Source organism: Oryctolagus cuniculus, chromosome 9, assembly GCF_964237555.1.
Source record: "Oryctolagus cuniculus chromosome 9, mOryCun1.1, whole genome shotgun sequence".
Classification (NCBI taxonomy): Eukaryota; Metazoa; Chordata; class Mammalia; order Lagomorpha; family Leporidae; genus Oryctolagus; species Oryctolagus cuniculus.
This window is the reverse complement of record NC_091440.1, coordinates 39,136,663-39,164,081: the sequence shown is the minus strand read 5'-3', so window position 1 is coordinate 39,164,081 and position 27,419 is coordinate 39,136,663. Positions and strand designations below refer to the sequence as shown.

At 42.3% G+C, this 27,419-nt stretch overlaps 1 long non-coding RNA gene across 1 annotated transcript; it reads right to left on the bottom strand.

The window, feature by feature from the left end:
- Positions 1-1,607: 1,607 nt before the first annotated feature.
- LOC138843773 (uncharacterized) lies at positions 1,608-27,419 on the bottom strand. The gene is made up of 3 exons (XR_011378755.1): positions 24,609-27,419; positions 3,261-3,460; positions 1,608-2,530 (listed from the first exon to the last, which is right to left on the bottom strand). It is a non-coding gene; the product is annotated as an uncharacterized lncRNA (long non-coding RNA).

The window sequence follows — 27,419 nt, the reverse complement described above, 5'->3', positions numbered from 1 at the left end:
AAAAAAACATAATTGGTGACTGAGTGGAAATTCCAGCAGAGGGAGTAAAAAGTAATTTTTTTTAAAAGTAGGATTTCTGGAATTTAAAAATACAACAAATTTAATAAGAAACTTAAAATATATTTTTAAGATAACATTAAGCACAGATAACCATTACATGTTAAAAGATTAGTGAAGAGAAAAATGTCCCAATTGACACACACACACACACACACACACACACAGAGAGAGAAAGAGGATAGCAACAAATTTAAAAGGCATCATGTACATAGCTAAAAGATCTAAACTGTATGTTATTTGGACTACTACAAGAATGAGAGAAAGAGAGATTGGGCAGAAATAATGGTGGTCAATTTTGTAAAACTATTAAAAACTATCAAGTCACTGACTCAAGAAGTGATATGGAGGCCTGCTTTGTGCACAGTGGGTTAAACCACCACCTGCAATGCCGGCATTACACACAGGCACTGCTTCGAGTTCCAGCTGCTCCAGTTCTGATCCAGCTCCCTGCTAATGTGCCTGAGAAAGCAGCAGAAGATGAACCAAGTCCTTGGGCTCCCACCACCTATGTGGGAGACCCAGATGGAGTTCTAGGCTCCTGGATTCAGCCTCGTTTAGCCCCAGCTAAAGGGGGCACTTATGTAAGATAAACATTACAACCGAAATAAATCTTCAAGCAGATTACTTGCATCATTGTATGTTGATTCCAATTCTCTTGCTTTCTTCAATTCTTTGTAATGATCAATTGTGTTCAGAATATGTCATTGACTTTGCAAGGTTATCATCACAAGTTACATTATTTTCACTCTACTAGTGTTACGAAATGTTGTGAATACATTTATGCCAGCAGTGTAGTGATCTTTACAAGGATTTTGACAAAAATAATTTTCCAGTTAAGTGCTGATCACTTATAAACTTCTTGATTCCTTAAACATTTAAATGAAACATGATTTTATAGTAGGTATAACATACCAATAATATTATGTACTCTTTTTGACAATGCACTATGTGCCAGTTGCTATTTGACCATTTTTCTGAAGTGCTTATTGTCTTATTCTCCAAACAACATAATGAGAGGGGCTGAGATGTAAACTGAAGCATAGAGCAGTTAAATCCCACAGCCAGTAAGTGGCAAAGCCAAGACTCAAATCTAAAATGGCCCCAGGGTCTGTGTTCTTAATTCTTCACTGCACAATCTCAAATGGATTAAAAAATGTCAGACCCCAAAGCCACAGAAAAACACCCTGTGTAAATTTGCTCTTCTTTTTTTTTTTTACTTTTTTTTCTTTTTTGACAGGCAGAGTGGACAGTGAGAGAGAGACAGAGAGAAAGGTCTTCCTTTGCCATTGGTTCACCCTCCAATGGCCACCAAGGCCGGCGCACCGCACTGATCTGAAGCCAGGAGCCAGGTGCTTCTCCTGGTCTCCCATGCGGGTGCAGGGCCCAAGCACTTGGGCCATCCTCCACTGCACTCCCTGGCCACAGCAGAGAGCTGGCCTGGAAGAGGTGCAACCGGGACAGAATCCAGTGCCCCAACCAGGACTAGAACCTGGTGTGCCGGCGCCACAAGGCGGAGGATTAGCCTATTGAGCCACGGCGCCGGCTGTAAATTCACTCTTAACTGGGACGAGGTGAAATAAGTTGACACAGCAACATGGCAGCATTAACTCTTTTCAAATCTACCTCACCACAGTGCGTGACAGAGTAACTCTCTCAGCACAGAGAGAAAACCTCTTGAGGAAGGTCTGTGACATGCTCTCTCATCCCAAGAAGGAAGCTGTCCATTATAGTCTGAGCATGAACACTTAGACCATTTCTGAATTATCTGCCCATCATGTGTAAATGTTCCCATTCAAAGGAATCTAATTTATTGAAGCACTCACCTTGGTATGATGCCGCACCTCAAAGGTGAGTGTACTGTTTGTTTCTGGCACCTGTTTTGGGAACCAGGTGCTAGGTTCCTCCCAGATCACAAGCTGTGTCCTCAAAGCAGGCCACCCGCACAGCAGGCTGTCTGTCACCTGCCTGTGTTCTTTCCAGTGTGGCCTTGATGGGAACTTGGAGCTTGTTTCTGAAGAGCCCTTTGTTTTTAAAAAACTAATATTCGTTTCCTTGGCAAACAAACAAACAAACAAACAAATAAAACAGTGATAGTAATGGGGCTTGGTGCTAGCATCGAGACCCCAAGGAAGGATTAGATGTGGCAACTAATAATAATAAGCTTCTTCACTGGGTAACCGCATTCAAGGGGATACTCAGAAAATGTGACAAAAAACACCAACCCATACAGAATCACAAACTTTTCCATTTTCACATATTTGTCGTTAACTGCTCACATACTTCAGTGACAATTAGACACAAGATGATCCTGTTCCGACTCTTACCCTGGATGGCTGCTAGGTGTTCCACAGCCTAAGGCTTTCATTGCAGGGACCAAATGTCTGTCACTTCTATCAGGCATCCTACCCACCCTGCCAAGTGCTGCTGAGTTTCTCAGAGTTCTTGTACTTGCACAGTCACGCAATGTCTTCTTTAAAAAGGAAAAATAAAAGAGCTTGAATAAAACAAACAGTTGATATGGATCTAAGCTCACTACAAAGGACAGTAATTAAAGGATGGATCATTATTTCTCTGATGCAATTCTTAATCGCCCCCACAATAAATTCTCCACCCTGATTACTCCGCTCCGTTCAGAGATTTGGGCTATTGTGTGTGCGGTTTCATGGAGTACAGTTCAATTGAATTACCTCATGAATGTGATCAAGGCAGGTTTATTTGGTTCTTGTTTTAGTAAGTACTGTCTTAGTCATGAGCTAGTTCTTCCAAAGGACCTGGACAAATAACTTCAATCATCAGAAAGAGTTTATAGAAATGGAGCTGTGTCATCAAGAAATGAGTTTTCATTGGCTGTTAGTCCAAATGTATATTGTATTTACTCCATTGAATTCAAATGGGAGGGAAAGAAGTCTTCAAATTTAAGCTGTGTCTTTAGTAGCTTTCTTACAGTCTCTGTGTAAATATGATGCCTAGTATAGCATACATGATATATACTAATGAAATGGAATGGCTTAGGCTTGTTTTGAAAGGAAATTAATTTTATTCTAAAATGACAAGTTCTCAGTTAAGAAGGATAAAATAAAATATGTATAAATTCTTCTCTATTATTTTTATTTGCTATTTATTACCTTTTCTAAAGATTATACTAGTCATTCTGAAATAATAACTCTAGATATTTTAATAAGTATTTATCATGGTTTTACCTCAGTTCCTTCAGGTGAGAGTTTTTTCTTTCTATTTTTATCACAAAATAGTTTCATTCCTAGCATAAGCATGGTCATGTTGTGCCCTTTGCTGTTTTTTGGATATGTTCTTCCTCTCCAATTAGATTGTAAGCTCCTTGTAGAAAGAGGTGTCTCTCTTTCCCTTTTTGTCTTTTTACCATCTAGCTCAGCCTTGTAACCTAGATACAGAAGAAATATGTGTTTATTATGATTTGAAAATTTCTCAAAGAAAAGCACTTTTTAAAAGCAAAAAGTACTAAATAAGACATGTGAAATAGTATTAGAACAAGGAGAATCAATATTTACGAGGCATGTATGATCTATGAGATACCTTGGATACATTATGTAATATAACCCTTCAGGTAGTGACTTGTTTGTTCCATTTTTCAAATCCGGAAATGAACACCCAGTGAGGTTTATGAACCTGGGCAATGCCAAGCAGTTTAAAGTCTGTAATTCGGGCTGACTCCAAAGCATAACTTCTCCATTATACCATGATGTCTGTCATGAAACATTGAAATGTCACCTTTGATATTTGTATTGAATATTTGATATTGATTTGTATATGTGCCCCCAAGATCCTATTTTAGAATTTTAATTCCTCAATGCAGGATTGAGGGTTGAGTGGGGAGTCCAGTGGGAGATTTTGGCTCATGGGTGCACAGCCCTCATAGTTGGGTGAATGTCTTGCTCACAGGAATGAATTAGCCACTACAGGAGCTCAGCCTGCTTTCTTTTCTTCCACACATACTTGCTTGCCCTTCCACTTTCCCCCATGCACTGAAGCAGCACAATGCCCTTACCAGAAACCATGCAGATGCCAGTACTATGCTTTTGCATTTCCATAGACACAAACCAAAATAAACCTCTTTTCTTGGTAATTATTCCACCTCAGGTGTCATTACAACAATGGAAAACAGACCAAGATACTGCCTCCACATAAAACTAGATCTTGCATTTGGTATTCAAGAATCAAATGTTTCTTGTTGACAAAGGTGTTGAGTTCCCTTCTTCCACTGAAGATTAGAGAAGAAAGTAACTTGTCACCATACTGTGCAGTCAGGTGTGTCATGTCGACTGTTTAAAGACAGAGTAAAAATGGAGGAAAAAGAAACTTCTGAACTTAAATCAGAGAAGATTCAGTGAGCAAAGGAAAATCCACCAAAGAAGAAGAAAAGATAATGATATAGAAAGGAACTGATAGGATGTTACAATTCAGATTTTAAAAAAGAGGGAAGAGGAGAAAGGACATACATGGACATGCATAGAATATTTCTGGAAGCATCTATAAGAAATAAAAATTACCCTCAGATAGGAGCACCAAATGCTGGGAGAATGAAAACTAGGAAGGAGATTTTGCATGATACACTTTTTTATAATTCAAAAATAGTGAATTGTGGGTTTTGCTAACAATAATGATTATTTTTTTTTTGACAGGCAGAGTGGATAGTGAGAGAGAGAGACAGAGAGAAAGGTCTTCCTTTTGCCGTTGGTTCACCCTCCAATGGCCACCATGGCTGGCGTGCTGTGACCAGCGCACCGTGCCTATCCGAAAGCAGGAGCCAGGTGCTTCTCCTGGTTTCCCATGCAGGTGCAGGGCCCAAGCACTTGGGCCATCCTCCACTGCCTTCCCGGGCCACAGCAGAGTTGGCCTGGAAGAGGGGCAACCGGGACAGAATCCGGTGCCCTGACCGGGACTAGAACCTGGTGTGCCGGCGCTGCTAGCTGGAGGATTAGCCTATTGAGCTGCGGCACCGGCCAACAATGATGATTTAAAATGAAAAATACCAGATTCCTCCAATTTTTTGTAAATAACCAGATTTCATTTTCTTTTACCACTGTGTAGTATCCCATAAAGTACTTATCCCATAATTTCTTTATCCAGTCTTCAGCTGGCAGGTATTTAAGCTGATTCCATGTCTTAGCTATTGTGAATAGAGCTGCAATAAACACAGAGGTGCAGATAACAATTTTATTTACTGATTTCATTTCCCTTGGGTAAATCCCCAGAAGTGGGATGGCTGTGTCGTATGGTAGGACTATTAGTCAGATTTCTAAGGTATCTTCAAACTGTCTTCCACAGTGGTATTACCAGTTTACTTTCCCACCAACAATGGATTAGGATACCTTTATCTCCACAGCCTCACCAGCATTTTTGTTTATTGATTTCTGAAAGCCATTCTAACAGGGATGAGGTGAAACCTCATTGTGGTTTTGATTTGCGTTTCCCTGACAACTAGTGATCCTGAACATTTTTTCATGCGTCTATTGGCCATTTGGATTTCCTCTTCTGAAAAATGTCTGTTTAAGTGCTTTGCCCCATCTCTTAACTGGGTTGTTTGTTTTGTTGTTGTGGAGTTTATTGATCTCTTTATATTTGGTTATTAATCCTTTATCAGTTACATTGTTTGCAAATAATTTCTCCCATTCTGTTGGTTGCCTCTTCACTTTCCTGGCCGTTTCTTTTGCAGTACAGAAGCTTCTCAATTTGATGTAATCTTATTTGTTAATTTTGGCTTTTATTGCCTTTGCTTCTGGAGTCTTTTCCAAGAACTCTGCCTGTGTCAATGTCTTGCAGGGTTTCCCCAATGCTCTCTAATAATTTGATGGTATCAGGTCATAGATTTAGGTCTTCAATCCATTTTGAATGGATATTGCATAAGGTGTAAGGTAGAGGTCCTGCTTCATACTTCTGCATCTGGAAATCCAGTTTTCCCAGAACCACTTGTTGAAGAGACTGTTCTTGCTCCAGGAGTTGGTTTTAGCTCCTTTGTCGAATATAAGTTGGCTGTAGATGCTTGGATTGATTTCTGGTATTTCTATCTTGTTTCATTGGTCTAGCCTTCTGTTTATGTACCAGTAACAGGCTGTTTTGCTTATAACTGCCTTGAAGTATGTCTTGAAATCTCATACTGTGGTGCCTCCAGTTTTGTTTTTGTTGTATAAGATTGCTTTAGCTATTCGAGGTCCAAATGAATTAATTTCTTTCTTTCTTTTCTTTTCTTTTCTTTTCTTTTCTTTTCTTTTCTTTTCTTTTCTTTTCTTTTCTTTTTCTTTTCTTCTTCTTTGTTTTTTTTTGACAGGCAGAGTAGACAGTGAGAGAGGGAGACAGAGAGAAAGGTCTTCCTTTACCATTTGTCCACTCTCCAATGGCCGCTGCGGCCAGCGCACTGCGGCCGGCACACCGCGCTGATCCAAAGCCAGGAGCCAGGTGCTTCTCCTGGTCTCCCATGGGGTGCAGGGCCCAAGGACTTGGGCCATCCTCCACTGCACTCCCGAGCCACAGCAGAGAGCTGGACTGGAAGAGGGGCAACCAGGACAGAAGCTGGCACCCTGACCGGGACTAGAACCCGGTGTGCCGGCGCCGCAAGGCGGAGGATCAGCCTATTGAGCCACGGCACTGGCCAAGGTCCAAATGAATTTCAGCATCATTTTTTTTAGATCAGAAGAACGTCTTTGTTATTTTGATTGGTATTGCATTGAATCTGTAAATTGCTTTCAGAAGAGTGGACATTTTGATAATATTGATTATTCCAATCCATGAACATAGAAGATTTTTCCATTTTTTAAATCCTCTATTTCTTTCTTTAATGTTTTGTAATTCTCATTGTAGAGATCTTTGTGTTCCTCACTTCCTGGGTAGGGGGGTGTGGTGAGGTAGCCTCCACAATTGATGGGCTTACACATGGGAGGCAAAGGAGGCAGTCCACTGCTCCTGATTACAATCAAAAATGTAAACAAACAAGATGGCTTCTCTCAGTTGGCTTCAGGTGTGAGTAGGGAGAGGAGAGGGGGGACAGAGATGGGCAAGGGGGTGACCAACCTCTCTGTTTGCTTTTCTATACCCCCCCCCCCATGTAGGACTTCAAAAGCAGTTCACCAAGCTTCTCCTCCTGCTGCTATTTGCAGCTCCATGGACCTGCAATTTAACCTAATCTGTTGGGGGCTGGTGCCAGCCTCCCAGGTCCATGCCTCCACCATGCTTCTGCAACATCCTTTTCTTATTTGCTCTCTTAGCAAATGGATCTTCCCAGTCTCTGTTGGTCTCCTGGGCTTCCCGTTGTGAATTTCCCACGGCTCTATCTCCAGCATGTATCTTCTCTCTTTTTTAACTCTTGATTTTCCCCACATGACTCGGATTGTCCTGTTGCTATACTGCCATCTTGGGACCCCCCAAGACTCTTGATTATCTGATATTCTCCCTCAAATCCTAGCAACACAAACCTGCAGTAACCTTTGAAAATAGTGAGTAAAGGAGAATGGAGGATATGGGTTTTTGGTCCTCATGCTCCAGGCCAGAGGTCTGGGGAAGATCTGAGATCAGAGTGACTGGTGACAGAGACCAAATGCTGAGATCTGCCTTTTTGGCAAGACAGGAAAGTCTATGAACTGTCCAGGGCTGAGAGGAGGTCACAGAGCATAAGAATAGAAAATCTTAAAAATTTTTAATTATTAAAGTGACTAATAAACACAAAGGAGTCTTTCATAGATAGAGCTTTCCTATAAATGATTGATTGAATTGTAAAGGGGATTTGTGCTGATGATAGTGGTTGGACTAGTTTGTATTATAAACCTATTCTATGATCTATGCTTCTATTATCATTGAAACATGGAAGCTGAAAATACTATATATGGATTAATTATCTCAAAGGCTAGGTTCAAGTCCAGAGGTTACCCCTGAGATTACAATTGAGAAAAATCTTTTGTATATCTGCATCACATTTTACAGTTCATAAAGTGTTTTACAGATGTCGCATTCAGAATTTACATTATTGCCTTTAATTATTACTGTTCTAATCACTCTAAACTCATCCTATATGAGCACTCGTTGAAGTCCGGGCTGCTCCACTTCTGGTCCAGGTCCCTGCTAATGTGCCTGGGAAAGCAGTGCAAGATGGCCTAAGTACTTGGGACCATGCCACTCACGTGGGAAACCTGGGTGGACTTCTGTGCTCCTGGTTTTGATCCAGCCAAGCCCTAGCTGTTGCAGCCACTTAGGGAGTGAACCAGCAAATGAAAGGTGTCTCTCTCTCTCTCTCTCTCTCTCCCTCTGTCACTGTAACTCTGCCTTTCTACCACTTAATTGAATTGTTTTTAATAAATTATATTCTATTTTGTACATTAGATAAGAGTTTTTTCATCCTTATCCCACCAGATTCAAACTCTTTCCACTCCTGCATTCTGTAATGGCACGCATTTCTAATTCTGTTCCCATTTCTTTGATCATTCCTTCCTGATGTCTTGTGCTATTGCAGGCTCCTTTGCTTGCACTTTAAAAAGTCCAGAGTTCTGGTGCTTGTTTATTTCTCAAATCTGGACTGTCACACGCAAACCTATTACCTCAGTCAACAGATACTTCCCCAATATTTCTCCAGTATCTCCAAATCTTTGTTCTTGCACCTCAAACCAGTTTTTCCAACTGTATACTCAATGTCCTCACTGGGACATTCCAGAAGATTTTCAAACCCAGTATGTCTAAAAGGTAATGAATCATCTGGCTCTAATTTCCTCTTTACTCATCTCTCAGCATTATAGTCATGTTAGATTACAACCTTGTTTCCCAACTTCCAAGCCGTTAACCTGGAGATTATTCTGGATTTTCTCTATTTCAGTTTCATACTAAGTCATCAAGTCCCATCGCTTCCTAATCATCTCCCTTTGTTATGGCCATAGCTCCAGTATTTACCCTGGACTGATGACTGTACTAACCTGCTTCAGTCATAGCCTTCTTCAGTCCAACTTCCATATCACAGCCTAAGAGATTTTTCAGAAGCACAAGCCTGTGGTGCCTCTACCCTGCCATGATTGCTCACTGTTGCCTTCAAGATTAATGGACAGATGTTCCCTCTTGGCAGGGAGTGCATTCTGGAACATTCCCACCTTTGTAACCCTGTCACTCACCCCTCCTCCCAAGAGCACATACTCCATGGAGCAATTCGCATGCTCCGGATAGTTCTCACCTCACATCACTTTCTAGCACACCTCTGAGCACCTATTGTCCTCTCTCTCTCCCTCTCGATGATTTTTCTCCCTTTCTCTTCTACTTCCCTCACTTTCTTCTGACTTCTTTCTTATTCACCCACTTCCCCCAGAAAATCAGAATTCCCTTTCCTGCTCCAGTGGCATTCTATGCAAAGCTCTACATCTGCACTTTCTCTTCCTTTATTTTATAGCCCATGTATATCCGCAGTTCCTTCAAAGATGTGTGCTCCTTAAGGAGCAACCTTGTACCAGTTCTCTTCATTGCTCAGCAACCTATACAATGCCTGACTTACAACACACTGAAAATATCTGTTGAATAAACAACAGGGCCGGTGCTGTGACACAGTGGGTTAAGCTGCCATCTACAGTGCTGCCATCCCATATGAGCTCCAATTCGAGTCCTGGTTGCTCCACTTCTGACCAGGCTCCCTGTTGATGTGCCTGGGAAAGCAGCAGAACATGGCCCAGGTGCTTGGCCCCCTGCAGCCAGATGGAAGACCTGGAGGAAGCTGCTGGATCCTGACTTCAGCTTGGGCGCTATCCAGGTCATTTTGGCCATCTGGGGAGTGAACCAATGGACAGAAGTGTGGGGAGCAACTCGGACTAGACTGTTACTGGAATTAAGACTTATTCTATGCATCTGCTCTCCCACAATATGGCGCTGGGAGAGGAGTAAACAGCTTCTACGCAGCTGCCTCTCGCCAGCTTGAGTGATGACCTGCAGGAGCTGATCCTGCTCCTGATTGGAGGAGAGCAGCATACTCGGCATGTGGGTAGCAGAGTTGGGATTGGTGGGAGAGGACTATAAAGGAGGAGAGAGACAACATGCATCGGGAACATCTAAGAGGAACACCTGAGGAACATCTGAGCAGCCCCCGAGAGAGCCGGCCGGCGGTGTGCCGCTCCCCCGCGGAAGTGGGGAAAGTAGCAGGGGGAACCGCCCTTCCACGGAGGTGGAAGGGTCGGTAGCCAACCCGGGAAGAACCAGCAGCAAACCCGGGGAGGGCCGAGCAGATGAAAGAACAACGCAGGGTCCTGTGTCGTTCCTCCACGAAGAGGGGGAGCGACACAGAAGATTCTCTGTCTCTCTCTTTCTTTCTCTTTCTCTAATTCTTTCAAATAAATAGAACTTTTAAAACAAAACATATTCTAAAACAAATCAAATCAAAACAAATCTTTAAAAACAAAACAATCACTAGGCAAAAGTGATCAAAAGTGAGTCCAATTGCAGAGCACTGAAGCGAGTGACCTGGACCTCTAATGTTCCAGCACTGTTTGCCCCCACTGCCCCTGCACTTGTCCCTGCTTCTGCCACTGATACTGCTGGGCTCCCTAAGGAAAGAATCACTGTGGCTAGGGGAGGCCCATTGGCCTTTGACCATGACCTGTGTTACAGTCAATGGCTTTGACTGACCTTCTGGATACCCCCACCTCCATTCTCACCAGCTTTCACAAGACATGGGCTAGAGGGTGCGTGAAGGAGGTGGGAGGGACTCTGTGCAGAGGCCCAAGGTCAGCCAATGGTCAGCAGAAGTTCAGCTCTCTGGAGAGGAAGGGGAACCTCATGCCCCACTCCCCACTCCTGCTTCAGGGAGGGGCTCAAAAATATTTCACAAAACAAAGTCGCAAATCCAGAAACGCACCAGAAGGGTGAGACTGCACAGCCCTTGGTAGGGCAAGAAATTCAGACGTGAAATATGGCATGCCAAAAAGTGGGTAATTTGTGACATTAACGAAAATTGCCAAACAGATAAACTGAGGCCAACAGTGGGAAAAAGTTTATGTTGTCATGGAGTCAGAGGTGTGGTCCCTGCAGACAAAGTGTCCTCTGTCAGGACTGGCAAACTGGCTTGAGAGTCTGCCTACAGTCTAGTTTTGAATAACCTATAGGTGACAATGATTTTTAATAGAAACTTTTATTTAAGAAATATAAACTTCACAAGTACAACTTTCGGATTATAGTAGTTCTTTCCCCCATATCCACCCTCCCACCCCAAACCATCCCACCTCCTACTCCCTCTCTTATCCCATTCTTCATTAAGATTCATTTTTAATTATCTTTATATACAAAAGATCAACTCTATACTAAGTAAAGATTTAAACAGTTTGCACCCACACAGACACACAAAGTGTAAAGTACTGTTTGAAGACTAGTTTTACCATTAATTCTCATGTACAACACATTAAGGACAGAGTTCCTACATGGGGAGCAAGTGCACAGTGACTCCTCAATGATTTTCACAATTTGAAAATGTTGAGGGGCCGGCGTTGTGGTGTAGCAGGTAAAACCACTGCGTGCAGTGCTGGCATCCCTTATGGGCGCCAGTTCAAAACCTGACTGCTCCTCTTCCAATCCAGCTCTCTGCTGTGGCCTGGGAAAGCAGTGGAAGATGGCCCAAGTCCTTGGGCCCCTGCACCCACGTGGGAGACCTAGAAGAAGCTGCTGGCTCCTGGCTTCAGATAGGCGCAACTCAGGCTATTGCAGCCAATTGGGGATTGAACCAGCAGATGGAAGACCTCTCTCTCTCTCTTTCTCTCTCTCTCTCTCTCTGCCTCTCCTTCTCTTTCTCTGTAACTCTGACTTTCAAATAAATAAATAAATCTCAAAAAATAAAATGTTATAAAAACACAGACACACAAAGATGAGAGTGAAATAGGTACCGTATGAACTGCAAATGCTTATGTAGTTAGAGAATGGCTCCACTGGCCCCTGTAAGGGGGGGTTCCTCTCACCCATGTGGAGACCTGGATAGAGTTCCAGCTCTCAGCCCAGCCCCTTTCATTATGGGCATCTGGGGATTCAATCAGTGGTTGGGAGCAAGCTCGCTCGCTCTCTTTCTCTTTCTCCCTCTTTTCCTTTCTTTTAAACAAACAAACAAAAAAATAATTTTTTGAAGTTAAGAAGATTTTGTTACCTCGCTTCTAAAAATTCTCCCCATTGGTAGAGCATGTCTGTATTCCAGCAGAGGAAAAGCGTAGGATTGAAAGGCAATCTGGGGCCGGCGCCACAGCTCACTAGGCTAATCCTCCGCCTTGCGGCTCCAGCACACCCGGTTCTAGTCCTGGTCGGGGCGCCGGATTCTGTCCCGGTTGCCCCTCTTCCAGGCCAGCTCTCTGCTGTGGCCAGGGAGTGCAGTGGAGGATGGCCCAAGTGCTTGGGTCCTGCACCGCATGGGAGACCAGGAGAAGCACTTGGCTCCTGCCATTGGATCAGCGCAGTGAGGCGGCTGCAGCGCGCCGGCCGTGGCGGCCATTGGAGGGTGAACCAACGGCAAAAGGAAGACCTTTCTCTCTGTCTCTCTCTCTCACTGTCCACTCTGCCTGTCAAAAAAAAAAAAAAAAAAAAAAAGAAAAGAAAGAAAGAAAGAAAGGAGCTCTGGTTCCCAGTGACAATACTAGGGCAGTTGAGGAGCTCAGAGCTTATTTAACATTGCTGGATTCTAATTTCTTCATCTGCTTACCAGGGATAATGTCTGCTTTACAATACCCGCCTGGTTGCTGTGTGGATACGGTGAGATGGCAGATGCGGCACACTTTGCAAAGTTGAAAGGGAAATAGAGGTATTATTATAGATGATGACATCATCAACACTTAATTATGTCTATTTTAGGGGAAGATGAAAGACATGTGCACATTAAGTCATTAGTTATTAGTAGAACTTTCTACTCTTTGAAATATCTTTTCTCATCCAATCTTTAATCAAAACTAACCATGGTCGAGACTGATTGATTTTAAGTTTTCTGGACCCCTTAATTCAATCAGTTGTGTTGTATTTGTTGATGAGTACAGCTTGTGCTCCGTACCTTCGGGAAGAGGAAAAACCAGCAGTGAATGGCCAAATGGTCATTATAGTGAGAGGAGACGGGGGTGAGAAACTTGAAAAATTTAGAAAAAAAAATCCATTGTACTGTAACTTTACTTTTACAACATATTTCTTAAAAAGAAAAACAATAACAAAAAAATTTCCTTCCTTAAAGCTGGTTAAAATAGTATCCATTCAGGACCTAAGTCAAGGTTAATCTCCCTGGCAGTGCCACAAACTCACATGCAGTCTGCTGTATTCTTTTCTGTGTCAGAGGCCACGCTAGGTTTGTCTAAGTGCTTTTTCCTTTTTCTGAGCAGGCTGAAGTCTGCATTTCTCAGTGTCCCTTGCAGTTGAGTTGTGATATGTGAGGAGTCAGGCCGGTGAGCTTAAGCTTGAGAGAACGCAGTCACTTCTGGGCAAAGGATAACAGATCAATGTGAGTTTTCTCCCTCCCTCTGCTCTGCTTACCGTCAAAACTCCAGGTCAAGGTGGCAGAGTCATGAGATGGGAATAGCCTAGATCCTTGAGTCGTTATTTATAGGGAGCCCTCCCGGAGAGATGGAAGCATTTCCTTTGTATGAAAAACAATATATGTGCATATGTATGTGTGTGTTACATAATTAATTAAGTATATAATAAATGTTATATGTATTCAGGCCAATAACCATTGATATTTCAACGTTTCTTTGTCAGTGCAACTTTATCTAGTCTTTTCTGAAAAGGCATTTTACCTTGAAGCTGGGTATCATTGTGAATATTGTTCTTCATTGAAGCATTCAATTCTACTGAGACCATAGAACGCTTTGTTATTTTTCCAAATTTCTATTTCCATATGCCTTGCTTCTCTGTCTACATTGTTATTTCTTTTTTAAAAAATATTTATTTATTTATTTGAAAGTCAGAGTTACAGAGAGAGGAGAGGCAGAGAGAGAGAGAGAGAGAAAGATCTTCCATCTGCTGGTTCACTCCCCAGATGGCCGCAACAGCCGGAGCTACACCAATCCAAAGCCAGGAGCCAGGAGCTTCTTCCAGGTCTCCTACGTGGGTGCAGGTGCCCAAGGACTTGGGCCATCTTCTACTGCTTTCCCAGGCCATAGCAGAGAGCTGGGTCGGAAGAGGAGCAGCTGGGAAAAGAACTGGCACCCACATGGGATGCCTGCACTGCAGGCAGCAGCTTTACCCACTATGCCACAGCACTGACCCCAACACAGTTATCTGTAACACTAAACCCAATACATCACAATTGGTTGTGGGGTACTGCATGTTTAGTTACCACATACCTCTCTCCTGTGTACCCTCTGCCTCTGGTTTTTGTTTCTCCAGATTTGTGCTTCATGAACTCCTCTTTAATTCTTTGCTTAAAGTTCACCTTCTCAATGAGGCCGCCTTTGATTAACCTTGCAAGATTTGGGCCCTGAGGTGGAAGCATTGGTAGCTGACTGCGCATTCCTCTACCTCTGTCCTGCTTTTCTCATTCATTGTTGGGAGAAAGAGAGAAATTAGGGGATCTCAGCTCCTTCTGAGTGCTCAGAATTCCTTTCATGCCAGAAACTCCCATAAGCAGGGCAAAAATCCTGTCTGTGTCGTGGCAGAAAAAGTATGGTTCTTTTTATAATGGGAAAGCACTACGAATCAGGGAGACCTTAGGGGAAGAAAAAGATAATGCCTTAGAGCTCTAAGATACTATCTTCATTGCACCGGGGAAGATGACCAGAGATAAATATTAATCTTAAAGCTACTATGTATCAAAAATATTTGAAAAAGAGGATCAAAACCTGAAACCTACTGTGGATCAAAAATATTCGGGAAGGGGCTGACAAGAGAGGGCAGGCACTTGGCACAGCAGATAAATCTACCTCCTGCAACTTGGGCATCCCATAGGGGTGCCAGTTCAAGTCCCAGCTGCTCCACTTCCCATACAGATCACTATTAATGCTCCTGGGAAAGCATAGGAAGATGGCCCAACTGCTTGGGCCTCTTTACCCACATGGGAGACTCAGAAGAAGCTCCGGGCTCCTGGCTTGTCAGACCCAGTTCTGTCTGTTGACCAGCTGGGAAGTGAACCAGCAGATGCAAGATCTCTCTCTCTCTCTCTCTGTTTCTCCCCCTCTGTCTGTAATTGTGCCTTTCAAATACAAATAAAATAAATCTTAAAAAAAAAGTGTGTAGGGAGATGCCTACCCATCAGTTATATACAAGCAAATACTATGCTACTCTTAAGTGGCAATGCAATTCTGCCCATAATGGAATAGTAGCAGAATCTTCTGACTTACAAAAATTATTCTTCAGTTCTTTTTCTAATTACTTGTTGATTTCTTCACTGTGTCAAGCAATGAGTTAGGCACTGTGGACCAAATGTTGAGTAAGACCCAGTACATTCCTTCAAAGAGCACATAATAAAGTAGAAGAAAGAGACAAATAGCTAGGCAGAAGTTTTGTAGTGTAACGTATGTGACATATGCATGTGATATAAGATGGCTAAGAATGTAGCCAATGGAGAAGCAGCTTATCCAGTCTTTTGGATCCTAGGAGGAAGTAATGTCTGAGTCTAGCCCTGAAGGACTAGTGAGAATTAGCTCTGTGATACTGAAGGAGGAATGTGCTAGGCCAAGACAGGAACCCATACACATGATCCTGGGGCTGGAAACTATGTGGCCAGGGAAAATGCAAGCAGTACACCATATGAAGATGTGAAGAGACAGAAAGTTTTGGGAGATGGGCTGGAAAATTTGGTTGGAGGTCAGGGTGGGGGGTAATATTCAGGAAAAATCCTATATACTACCAGAACAAGGTGGAAGTCTATTTTGAACAATATGAAAGTCACTGAACAGTTTTAAATGGTTTATATCAAGGGTAATATGAATATAGAGGTGTAAATGTAAAATTAAATGTATAAGAACATTGTATACATGGTGGGAGATGGGGAGGATATCCTTAAAGAAAATCTCAAAAGTCTAAACCAGAAAAGAGAAGCCATTGATTGATCACATCAAAATCAAAGATGTCTGCTCAGTGAAGGACCCTATAGGCAAAGGTAACAAGGAACCAGAGATATCTGCAACAAAAACCATATCTAGAAATCATGAGGGATTCCTGAAAACTAGCAAGAGAAACAGAGGAAATCCAACATTTGAAAAATGGGAAGAGGATGAAAGTGGACAATTCAGAGAAAAGTAATGCTGAATGGATTAACCTCACTAGTAACTGGAGAGCTGCAAATTAAAACAGCTCTAAGCTACTCCCCTTCAAACCCAAATGGGCACAATTGTGGAAGTCAATCATCATGTGCTAAGTGTGTAGGGCAATAGAAAGTCACCATTACTGCTTACATTGTGGGTTGGTGCTGCCTTTGTGCATAGCTGTCTGTCAGTGTGATGAAGTATGTTAACACCCCAATACAGCTGGAGATGTCAACTTCTGGTACATGTCCCAGGGACGTCTACATAAATTCACGGGAATTGCAAATGAGAATAATAATTGCAATATAGGGTGGCTTGTAGTAGCAAACAGTCGCGAGTAACCTAAGCATCCATCACTAGGATATGCATGTATATACAAGTCTTTGCTGATAGAATATGTAGCATTGAGGGGCTGGCGCTGTGGTGTGGCAGGTAAAACTGCCACCTACAGTGCCGGCATCCCATATGGGAGCCGGTTCGAGTTCAGGCTGCTCCACTTCCAGTCCAGGTCTCTGCTATGGCCTGGGAAAGAAGTAGAAGATGGCCCAAGACCTTGGACCCTTGCACCCATGTGGGAGACCCAGAAGAAGCTCCTGGCTCCTGCAACGGCACAGCTCAGGCTGTTGCAACCAGTTGGGAAGTGAACCAGCAGATGGAAGACCTTTCTCTCTCTGCCTCTCCTTCTCTATCTGTGTAACTCTGACTTTCAAATAAATAAATAAATAAATCTTTTTTTTAAAGAATATGTAGCATTAAGAAGAAACTAAGCAAATTGACACCTAAAAGCATGGAAGACCACCAAAATCAAACATGGAGTGAAATAATTGTAAGAAACAAGGTTTATTGCACAACTCCATTTATTTCTATTTAAACATATCATTTATACAAACAGCAACACTGTGTTTTTAAGAACATATATCTATTACTATTAAACAAAGACAAAGAAATTGGAATGGAAGGACATGTGTTGAGAATAATTAAAAGTTGTTATTAGTAGGGACAGAAGAGAATGGGGAAAGAATAAAAGAGGAAAACAACAGTAAATAATGAAATAATAAAATAACTGCTGAGTTGAATAATGTCCTTCCAAAACCCATGTCTTCCTGGAACTTCAGAAAGTGACATTATTTGGAAATAATGTTGTTACAGATGTAATTAGCTAACATGGAATCATGCTGGGGTAGATTGGGTCCTAAATCTAACACAACCAGTGTTCTCATGAGAAAAGGACAGTGGAGGGAGACTGATGCACACAGAGGGAAGACTGTGAAGACAACCAGGGAGATAACCACAGAGGCAGAGACGGTGGTGAAGCATCTACGAGACAAGAAAGCCACCCACTGGACACTTAAGAAAGGAGCCTCACTGCAGCCTTCAGAAAGAGAGAGAGAGAGAGAGAGAGGATAGTACTGCTGACAGCTCAATTTCAGGTTTCTCCTCTCCAGAACTGTGCAACAATAATTAAAAAAAAATTTATTCATTTATTTGAAAGGCAGGAGAGAGAGAGAGAGAGAGAGAGATTTTCTCTCTGCTGGTTCACTCTCCAATGGCTGCAATGGCCAGGCTGAAGACAGGAATCCATAATCCCATCAGGTCTCCCACATGGGTGGCAGAGACCCTGGTACTTGGATCATTTTCTGTTGCCTTCCCCCAGGCACATTAGCAGGAAGCTGGATCAGAAGTGAAGTAGCTGAGACTCAAACCAGGACTCTGATATGTGATTCTGGCCTCACAGAGAGTAACAGAAGCCACTGTGCCCAATAACCTTATACTTGAAGCCACCCACTTTGTGATGAGTTTTTACAGCAGTCTAGAAAACTAATATAGTAACAAAATTCCTGCTTGGCTCTATGGCTGCAAGCTATGTATGAGAGAGTCTTCACATAGACTGGGAAACGTAAAATATGAAACAAACTGCATGAGCCTTGAATTTTTGCACCGAAATAAACATAATCATTTAATCCTATTTTTCCATGAACTTTTGTCCTTATCTATGCACCTGAGTTGCTAGAATAAATAAAAGCCAGACAATGGAATTGTTTTTTATCCTGCAACTGGAGAATGTCTTAGCTTTCACGTCTAAGACAAATTGCCATTGAGTGGGTGGCTTAAACCATGCACATTCGTTTCTCACAGTGCTGGAGGCTCCGGGGTGTGAGAGCAGGGTGCCAGCATGGCTGGCTCTGTGGAAGGCTCTTTGCTAGACTGCCAGCTCTCCTTGTGTCCTGACATTGTGGGCAGAGGCTGAGCTAGCTCTCTGCCCTTTTCTACAAGGACACCAGTCCCATTCCCGAGGGCTCTGGCCTTAGAACTTAATCACTTCCCAAAACACTGTCTCCTAATACCACTGCACTGGGCGTTAGATTTCAACATAGGAATTTGGAAGGATGCAGTCTATAACAAGTGACAATCTTAACAGCCCTATGAGAAGTCGACAGTATGCTGTCCCATACTTGTGCTTCAGAGAAATGCTGTTCGCCGGGCTATTTCTGATTTATGCTACCTCTTGTGGTTGTGTCGGAGCAGACTTCCTGAACTCGCTCAAGTGGAAGAAGAGGACCAAGAATATCTGGGTAAGTGTGCCAATCATGTTTATGAGAGGTTTTAAGGATGCTTTCAACAAACTTTATTGCTTGGAATGAATATTTAATTGTTTTAAACTCATGGCTTTAAATTTTACTTATTTGCTTTTTGTTTGTCTGAAAGAGAGAGACAGAGACAGATCGTTCATCTGCTGGTTCACTCCCCAGATGCCTGCAACAACCAGGGTTGGTCAGGGCAAAGACAGGAGTCCGGAACTCAATCTGTGTCTCCCATCTGGGTGGCATCTTGCTAATGTGCTTGGGGAGACAATGGAAGATGGTCTTTGGGCCCCTGACACCCACATGAGACATCCAGATGGAGTTCTGGGCTCTGACTTTGGCCTGGAGCAGCCCCAGCCATTGTGGCCATTTGGGGAGTGAACCAGTATATGGAATACATTACTCTCTCTGTATCTCCCTCTCTCTGTGTCAGTCTTTATTTAAAAATATATATATATATATATATATATATAAAATTTCAAAAACCATTAGGTGATACAAATGTATGTTGTCCAACAATACTTGGAGAAATAGTTCTCTGGACTTTCCAAGGTTAACATGCCTTCAGTGTGTGTAGTATTCTACTTAAATGCAGATTCTGGCTTGAATTCCAGCCTAACAGGTGCCCAGCTGGGCCACTGACAACATTTCAGGAGGGAAGCTTTTCTGATCTGAGTCCCCCCCCCTCCGGGAGCAGCACCCAGCTTCAGTATGTTTCTGAGTCTCCTCAGGTGACTCCAACCCACAGCTAGGTACTAGACCTACCAGACCTACCAGGAGGCAATGGTGACTTCTCATTCCCAGTTTCTCTCCCAGGACAGGTGAATAATTAGTACCCCTTGAGAAGAGAAGACTCACTTCAAAGGAGGGAAGTTTAAGAAAAAAAAAAAAAAGGCCATGGAATAGCTGTAATTTTTTGTTTAACAAAAATCATTATTTTGTAACCCTTCACTTTTATCTGCCTCCAAAGACACTTGAATTACTTTTAACTATATTATTTCCAGCTAATTGAAAACTGTGTATTGGTTAGGCCTGATGATGTTTTTGTTATTGGAGAACTAGAGTTTGTTTTGATATTTTTCTCCTTTGTTTCTGGATTTACTCTTGATTTCTAAAGTGCTGGGGAGTAGTCCAGACACATAACTGGACAGTCCTCTACCGGTCCCTGTAGGTTAATTATGATCGGAATGTAAAAGACATCAAAGCAGTCACATACCCAGCACAATTGCCCCAATTTCCCCAACCAAGTACTCCCCTGGAGTCAGGAACAACATGTGACAACAGATACTTTGAGTGTCTGCCCAAACTTGGAATCCAGGTTCCAAATCGTTGTTTTCTTCCTACCTCTTTGTGAACTTTTCCTTTTACCAAGTGATTGACTAATAAGGAAATGATTCATACAATTAAATTCTGATTTCTCTAACCCCACCTGCTTGAAGGCAGCTTAAAAGGGTTTCTCCCAGGACATTTGTTTATAGAAACACATGATTTTTCTTCAGTTCCTGATTAGTAGATGGGATAATATACATGGAAAGTACTTTGTCAACTGTGTTGTACTGGGTCCTGTTATCATTGATAATGGTAATTCAAGAGAAACCTTTGTCCCAGGTAATTGGGAGTAGCATTTGATCAGATAAATAAGACATTTATCTAAAACAAGGATTCATTTGAAAATAATATAAAGTATCAAAATGTTGTATTTCAACGTGAACTATTTTTAGGCAGAGCTGATATTTAGGCAGCCATGCACCATGTGGCCACATAATGGTTTAAGTTTAAACATCCTTTCTTATGAGATGAGCATCTGTTCTCATGGGTCAATGCTAGAGTCATTAACAGTTATTGAAATATTTGAATATAATTCTTCTATATTCATCAGTCTTTTGACAAAGGACCATTTCTTCCATAAACCACACTCAAAACATATCACCCTTAATTTGCAATTTCAGATTCTATAATTAAAAATCATTTAGCAATAGGCTGGTGCCGCGGCTCACTAGGCTAATCCTCCACCTTGTGGTGCTGGCACACCGGGTTCTAGTCCTGGTCAGGGTGCCGGATTCTATCCCGGTTGCCCCTCTTCCAGGCCAGCTCTCTGCTGTGGCCAGGGAGTGCAGTGGAGGATGGCCCAAGTACTTGGGCCCTGCACCCCATGGGAGACCAGGATAAGTACCTGGCTCCTGCCATCGGATCAGCGCAGTGCGCCGGCCGCAGCACGCCGGCCGCGGTGGCCACTGGGGGGTGAACCAACGGCAAAGGAAGACCTTTCTCTCTGTCTCTCTCTCTCACTGTCCACTCTGCCTGTCAAAAAATAAAAAATAAATTAAAAAAAATCATTTAGCAATACAGAGTGGAGACTTCTACAATTTTAAGAATTTCCCCCAATTTTCAGAATATTTCACTTACAGCTTATTTAATGGCAGTTTCTAAATCTCACTATAAAGAATCTTGACAACCATTTGAGACAAGTTTTCACAATATCAACGACTTAGTTGTCCTACTCATGCTTCTATAATAGCTAATTAAATTATAATGTAATTATAAAAAACTAGCACATCATAATAAAGTGTTTGGAAACTCATCCTGATCAACTTAATTCAAGGAGGAGACGTGGAAGTTTGCATTTATACTAGAATTTAGCCTACTAGTCCCAAGGGTTTAATCTACCAGGACCACTGTGTTAAACACCAATATCCATCATTTTTTGACCCAAAAAAACCAACACTTTAATACAGTTCAGCCAGTGTGTTTTACAGAGTAATCAAAAGCTGGGGTGGTGGTAAGTTAAGTACTTAACCAAGTTGAGTCAGCTAAGGCAGATTCTATTATACTATTCAAAGAACAGAGCTGCTTTTCAGCACTGTGTTTTGTCTTCAAGATTTTTAAACAACATTCATTAATGGCATTTATTCTTCTGCCAAACATTTCACAAAAAACTTCCCTCTGACCCCAAAAGAAGTGTTTAAAACAAATTCTCTGGCTGAATAAGTTTGGGAAACACCACATACCATACCCATCTAGGAGATTCATAATGCTTATTAGCATATTCAAGTCTCTGAGAAGCCCGGTAACAAAGGCCTTTGTTTGATTTTATTTGGGGGTAGGGTTTCATAAGGTTATTTGATGAAAGGGGGCTGTTTCATGTAACATCTAATCCAGAAAAGCTAGTGTTTAATGAAACAAGCGCACCTTGGCAAATACTACCCAACCAGCAGTAAGGAAAGTATTATTACGACTTTGCTGTAGATTAAGCAAACACCATTGTACAGGTGTCCCAAAGCACTATCCACATTTCATTCAGTGGTGTACAAACAGAGAAACAAAGGGATAAAAAAGTATTAGGTAGCTTGCCAGCAAACACACAAGCCTGAGACAACAGGAACCAGAGCCCACATGTCCTAACAGTGATTTCTAAGCTGTGTTTACAAACAGAACCAAATTACAAACTGTAGCCACCGGCCACGTCTAACTAGAGTTCGTACTTAAGGGCCAACCTAAAAAGGAAATAGAGGGTAAGACTTTGGAGTCATGCAAAGGTAACACTGCCTGCTCCATTTGAGTGCTGGAGACACTCATCAGTGAGAAAGGGGGACTCTAAACTCTCCAACAGCCACGGGGATTCAAAGATCCACAGCCTTAGCACTGAAGCTCATTGAAAAAAACCAAGGCATGAATAGATGACTCTCTACGGGCAAGATTCTGACCTTGAGGGAATGAATCTCGGTCATTGGCAAGGTCAAATAGATTCACGTGCTGTGTTTCCCAGCATTTGGAAGTGCATGCTTACATGACATGCTAAGGACGTTTCGAGAAAACCTGCCCACCCCCTCTGCTAGGGCTGAAGGGGATGGGAGCAGTGATGCGAGGCTTCAAATTCAGATTTATAGACACCCATGTTCCCTAAGCCTTGTCTCGAAGTATGCTCCTGCGCCGTGGGGCCTCGCTGCCTGTGTCACAAACAATATCTGCTGTTTCAGAACACAGCAGTGCTGCACCTCAAGGCCAAGTGAGAGTTGTCAAATAAAGATGAAGAGCCTTGGGCAAAAAAAAAAAAAAAAGCTCTTAAAATGTTTACCTTCTCATACCTAATGGTTTGAGATCATATCTTATTAGCCTAGGAGACCCATTATATAAAGTACAATTAAGATCTCCTTGACATTTTCTAGGCGTTCCAACTCAGCTTTGCTAATAGCTATAACTTCATTGCTTCCTCTCTCTCTCTTTCTCTTTTTTTTTCTTTCTCTTTCTCTCTCTGCTCCTCCCCTCATTTTTTAATTTAATGCCACATAGTGTTAGAAATGCAGTTTACAATAATGGAGACTGCCCAGGGTGCACTTGCAATAATTACACAGAATGTCAACAGCCTCTCAAGCCTGTGTTGATTGCTTTTTTGTGACATTCTCATTTGGACAACTCATTGGAATTATCCCCCTGTACCTGTGGGCCCCTGCCTCTCCTAGACTATCTAAAAACTGTTCCCTAGACATTTGGTTTGATGTCTTCTATTAAGCGTAGTGTCTCCCAGCTTAGAGGAAGGAATCAAAACTAAACCTAAGAATGGAATAACTGCTCCCATGGCCAACATCCTACCCATGCTGTCAGCAAGTATTTCTCAAGAAACATTTATTGAGCCCATATCATATATCTGGCCCTATGCATGGCACTTAAGGCACACAGCTGAATAAAATTCTCGTCTGCTGTCACTTTTGTATGTTGCAGTAAGAGGATGCAGAAACATGTCACCAAGCACACACAAGTTTCTGCACAGAAAAGAAATCCCACAGGAGTGACAGCTTGGGCCACAGCGCTCCACTGCACACTTTTTTGCATTTACATTGTCCTCTGCGTGCTCATGTTAGCCAAACCTCTCATTATCAACAGGCTTTCCAGAGTTCACAATTTGGTAAATAAATAGCTAATCTTTCCATGGTGCCCACCCTTTACCAGGATCTGTTATAATCGCTCATGTATGCCAGCCCATTTAATCCTTGTAATAAATCTGTCTGGCAGATGGTATTATCTCCATCGTTATATGAGGAAACTGAGGCCCAGATTAAGCAGTACAAAGCCAGTGAGTTGAGAATCTGAAGTTTGAACCTTGGTTATTTGCAGTCAAAAAGCCTTTAACTGTTCTGCCATTAGGAGGGAAGTCCTGATAAAAGATCAGGATGGTAAATTAAACAAGATAGTCCCCGGGAGATGATTAATGGGCTCCATAAAACCAGCATGGCTGAAAATGAAAGGGATTCTGGACAGGAATACAATAAAGACTTGTCCCTTAGCGAAGCCTGCTTAAGTACCATGGCAGTGACTCCTTTGTGACAAGGCACTGGGGTTAAAATAAGAACACAGTGGCTACATATACACTATGGGTAGGCATTTGATCCAGCAGTTAAGCCACTGCTTGGGATACCCACATCCCACATCAGACTGCTCCTACTCTGATTCCAGCTTCCTGCTAACAAAGACCCTGGCAGGCAGCAGATTGAAATTCAAGTAACTGGGACCCTGCCACCCGCAGGGGGAGACCCAGATGGAGTTCCAGGTCCTAACTTCAGCCTGGCCCTGCCCTGGCTGTTGCAGGCATTTGGGGAGTGAAGCAGTAGATGGGAAATCAATCTCAATCCCCCCCACCTCTCTTTTTCTCTCTCTCTCTAACTTTCAGATAAATAAACACACACACACAACTGCCACTTGGGTTAAGTACTTATTGTACCTATGTTGATACCAGGAGAGGAGAGATTGATTCAGTTGAGCTAACTGGTTTTGCTCTACTTACTGAGTGCTCAGGTGAGGGCCGCCTTTCAGTGTTATTCCAGTAGAAGCCTGCACACCCGCCTGATGGCTGCCACCAGGACCCCCGCGTATAACGCGGGCAGAGCAGGGAAGCTGCATGTCTCACAGGCTCTGATTGAGCAATACATTGCTGGATCTCTGTACATACAATGCACCAGTCGGATAATAAATTAAAAGTCGGAAATGAAAAGGCCTATGTTATATTATGCTCCCAAGAGCTGAAGAGAGTACACACCTTCACACATGCCCAGCAGGTGTTTCTGAGACAATCGTTATGTCTCAGTCCATTCAGAATCTGCAAAGGAGTGACTAGGCAAACAGGTTAACCGCTCAGGTTAGCAATAAATCTCAGAAACTGCTGTACTAGACACTGGGAAGTGTTAAGCCATTGATCAAAGAGATGCCCTTCCCCTTATCCGAGGAGCACTTTCTCAAGGCCAGCATTGCTGGGGTTATGTTTTCTCTGTACAGTATCGACCATAGTTTTTACTTGCTTGACTGGTTAAAAAGCAGGTCTGGTCCTGTCACTGCATTTCTTCAGGGTTAATATGTGAAAGAATTATAAAACAGCTGTGCTTCTTTCTGTGTGTTCCCGTTTCCTTCTCATCGTCTTTGAATAAAATTTATTAGATGACATTTCTGTTCTCTTTCAGCTACTTCATGACTTCTGCCTTGGCTACAAACCCACTTGAGACTGGCCGAAATAAGCTCTGACTTCGGTTTCTGTTGCTCTTGGCTTCTGTGCTGGATTGTTTTGCTCATGCTATTGTCATGCTGCAAGTTACGGACAGTAAAACTTCCGTATATTTATATAACTGCGTTGGCTAAAAAGTGATAATGTCCTATCAACTTATTTGAGTTTATATATGTATACATATACACATGCATACACTCAAGTATGTGCATACATATATATTTATATACATACATATGTACTCAGATAAGTTGTTTTCCACACACACACACACACGTTATATATATGGAGAAAGAGAGACAGAATCCAATGTTTGAGAAGTTTCCTTCTGGCTATATATTTATATAAGAGACTTTTTTCTGTCTCACTTTTTTTTAAGATTTCCTTATTCATTTGAAAGGCAGAGTCACACAGAGAGAGTGAGAGATAAAAAGAGACAGAGAGTTCATTCCTCAAATGCCTGCAACAGCTGGAGCTAGATCAGACCAAAGCCGGGAGCCTGGACCTTCATCAGGGTCTCCCGTATCGGTGGCAGGGATCCAAGTACTCGAGCTGTCATCTCCTGCCTTCCTGGGCACAGTAGCAGGAAGCCTGATCAGAAGCAGAGCAGCCAGGGCTCAAAGTGGAACTCAGATAAAGGATGCAGTTATCCCAAGCTGAACCGGCTGTGCCACAATGCTTACCTCATCTCTCACTATTCTTGACTACAACTGACTTTACAAACTCAGCTCTTTGCTAAACATAGCTCATTAAGTTTTAATGCCACCTCCTAAATTTTCTATTAGCTGATATAATATGGATATATTTGTGTTATTGAATGAAAATATAGGGCTTTATGGATGCACCCAAAAACAAAAAACTGTTTCAAACACTCAATTGAGTAAGACAGATTAGCTGAGATAAAGTTATTGTCTTTCACTCTTAAATTAAGGGTAAAGCATATGGGACAAATAAATATACAATAATAATGAGAAAATATGAATTATGGCATCACTGAGATGTACTAGTATAGCACTTATAATAAGAGTGTAAGAATGAATAAGTGTTTCTCAAAAGAAACAGATCTAGCATCGCGTGCCAAAAGTTACGCATTTGTTATATTTCAAATCTTGTTGACCTCTATAATCAAGAACTGTGTATTTTGCTATCCCAGTATGTTAATTATTTCTCAAAAAGAATACATTAACTAGCAACTTGTGAAACAGTCAATAGAAGCACATGGATGATCACTTTAGTAAAACTTTTTCATTTTCTTTTTAAAAATAATAATAATAAAATTGATGGTGGCATGCACAACTCTATGGCTCCTAACACAGGGAGGGATTTAACACCTCAAAATCCCTGCACGCTCTCCTTTCATGTTCACACTGTTCCCCCCATCTTCAGCCTGGCCAGTCATTGAAGTGGTCCCTGTTTTGTCTTTTGGAGAACGTCACAGAAAGGGGATCAAAATCTTCATCACCTTTTGAGACTCACTTCTTTCACTCACAGTATACTGTCTGTGAGATCCATCTGAATTGTTCAGCGTGTCTGTAAGTTCATTCCTTTACACTGCCATATAGTATTCCATTGTATATATGTGCCACAATGTGTTTATCCATTTAGCTAGTGAAGGACATGTAGGTTTTTTTGTTTGTTTGTTTTGTTTTATAGCCTTTGGAGAAATTATAGAGAGACCAGTCAATTGTTTTCAGGTTGTGTGATCACAAAATTTTATTTCTTTGAGGAGGCTGTCACATCATGTGCAAGTGTATTTATAACTCTAAAAGAAGCTGGAAGCCGGTGCCACAGCTCAATAGGCTAATTCTCCGCCTTGTGGCACCAGCACCCCGGGATCTAGTCCCAGTCAGGGCGCCAGATTCTGTCCCGGTTGCCCCTCTTCCAGGCCAGCTCTCTGCTGAGGCCTGGGAGTGCAGTGCAGGATGGCCCAAGTGCTTGGGCCCTGCACCCCATGGGAGACCAGGATAAGTACCTGGCTCCTGCCATCGGATCAGCGTGGTGCGGCGGCCATTGGAGGGTGAACCAACGGCAAAAGTAAGACCTTTCTCTCTGTCTCTCTCTCTCACTGTCCACTCTGCCTGTCAAAAAAAAAAAAAAAAA